A 2500-nucleotide genomic window follows, 5' to 3' on the forward strand; every position below is an offset into this window, starting at 1 on the left:
CACTGCCTCTCTGTCTCTCTCTGTCTCTCTCTGTCTCTCTGTTTCTCTGTCACTCTGTCTCTCTGTCTCTCTGTGTCTCTGTCACTCTGTCTCTATCTGTCTCTCTGTCTCTCTGTCTCTCTCAAACTCTCTATCTCTCTGTGTCTATGTCTCTCTGTCTCTCTGTCTCTCTGTCTCTCTGTTTCTCTGTCTCTCTGTCTCTCTGTGTCTCTGTGTCTCTGTCTCTCTGTCACTCTGTCTCTTTGTCTCTCTCTGTCTCTCTGTCTCTCTGTCTCTCTGTCTCTATGTCTCTCTCTGTCTCTCTGTCTCACTGCCTCTCTGTCTCTCTCTGTCTCTGTCTCTCTGTCTCTCTGTGTCTCTGTTTCTCTGTCTTTCTGTGTCTATGTCTCTCTGTCTCTGTGTCTCTCTCTGTCTCTCTGTCTCTCTCTGTCTCTCTGTCACTTTGTCTCTCTCTGTCTGTCTGTCTCTCTGTGTCTCAGTCTCTCTGTTTCTCTGTTTCTCTGTCTCTCTGTCTCTCTGTCTCTTTGTCTCTCTGTTTCTCTGTCTCTCTGTCTCTCTGTCTCTCTGTGTTTCTGTTTCTCTGTCTCTCTGTCTCTCTGTGTCTCTGTCTCTCTGTCACTATACTCTTTGTCTCTCTCTGTCTCTCTGTTTCTCTGTCTCTCTGTTTCTCTGTCTCTCTGTCTCTCTGTTTCTCTGTCTGTCTGTCTCTCTATCTCTTTGTGTCTCTGTCTCTCTGTCTCTCTGTCTCTCTGTTTCTCTGTTTCTCTGTCTCTCTGTGTCTCTGTCTCTCTGTCACTATACTCTTTGTCTCTCTTTGTCTCTCTGTTTCTCTGTCTCTCTGTCTCTCTGTCTCTCTGTCTCTCTGTTTCTCTGTCTGTCTGTCTCTCTATCTCTTTGTGTCTCTGTCTCTCTGTCTCTCTGTCTCTCTGTTTCTCTGTATCTCTGTCTCTCTGTTTCTCTGTCTCTCTGTCTCTCTGTGTCTCTGTCTCTCTGTCACTCTGTCTCTTTGTGTCTCTCTGTCTCTCTTTCTCTCTGTCTCTCTGTCTCTCTCTCTCTCTCTCTCTCTGTCTCTCTCTCTCTCTCTGTCTCTCTGTCTCTCTGTCTCTCTGTCTCTCTCTGTCTCTCTGTCTCTCTCTGTCTCTCTGTCTCTCTCTGTCTCTCTGTCTCTCTGTCACTCTGTCTCTCTGTCACTCTGTCTCTTTGTCTCTCTCTGTCTCTCTGTCTCTCTGTCTCTATGTCTCTCTCTGTCTCTCTGTCTCACTGCCTCTCTGTCTCTCTCTGTCTCTCTCTGTCTCTCTGTTTCTCTGTCACTCTGTCTCTCTGTCTCTCTGTGTCTCTGTCACTCTGTCACTCTGTCTCTATCTGTCTCTCTGTCTCTCTGTCTCTCTCAAACTCTCTATCTCTCTGTGTCTATGTCTCTCTGTCTCCCTGTCTCTCTGTCTCTCTGTTTCTCTGTCTCTCTGTCTCTCTGTGTCTCTGTTTCTCTGTCTCTCTGTCTCTCTGTCTCTCTGTCTTCTCTGTCTCTCTGTCTCTCTGTGTCTCTGTCTCAAACTCACTCTGTCTCTCTGTGTCTATGTCTCTCTGTCTCGTGCTCTCTCTGTCTCTCTGTCTCTCTCTGCTCTCGTCCTGTCTCTCTCTGTCGTCTGTCTCTCGGTCTCGTCTCTCTGTCTCTCTGTCTCGTCTCTCTGTCTCTGTCTCTTGTCTCTCTGCTCTGTCTCGCTCTCGTGTCGTCTCTGTCTCTCTGTCTCTCTGTCTCTCTGTCTCTCTGTCTCTCTGTCTCTCGTGCCTGTCTCTCTGTCTCTCTGTCTCTCTGTCTCTCTGTGTCTCTGTGTCTCTGTCTCTCTGTCACATACTCTGTCTCTCTCTGTCTCTCTGTCTCGTCTCTCTGTCTCTCTGTCTCTCTGTCTCTCTGTTCTCTGTCTCTCTGTCTCTCTCTCGGTCTCTGTCTCTCTGTCTCTCTGTCTCTCTGTGTCTCTGTCTCTGCTCGTCTCTCGTTTCTCTGTCTTTCTGTCTCTCTGTTTCTCTGTCTCTCTGTCTCTCTCTGTCTCTCTGTCAATCTGTCTCTCTGTCTCTTTGTCTCTCTCTGTCTCTCTGTCTCTCTTTCATTCTGTCTCGCTGTCTCTCTCTGTCTCTCTGTCATTCTGTCTCTCTGTCATTCTGTCTCTATGTCTCTCTGTGCCTTTGAATCTCTGTCTCCTTGTCTCTCTCTGTCTCTCTGTCTCTCTGTCACTCTGTCTTTTTGTCTCTCTCTGTCTCTCTGTCTCTCTGTCTCTCTATCTCTCTGTCTCTCTGTCTCTCTGTTTCTCTGTCTCTCTGTTTCTCTGTCTCTCTGTTTCTCTGTCTCTCTGTCTCTCTCTGTCTCTGTAACTCTGTCTCTTTGTCTCTCTGTCTCTCTGTCTCTCTATCTCTCTGTCTCTCTGTCTCTCTCTGTCTCTCTGTCTCTCTCTGTCTCTCTGTCTCTTTGTCGCTCTCTGTCTCTCTGTGTCTCTTTGTCTATGTC

This window comes from Salmo salar, unplaced genomic scaffold, assembly GCF_965601325.2.
Source record: "Salmo salar unplaced genomic scaffold, fSalSal1 ptg000723l, whole genome shotgun sequence".
NCBI lineage: Eukaryota > Metazoa > Chordata > Actinopteri > Salmoniformes > Salmonidae > Salmo > Salmo salar.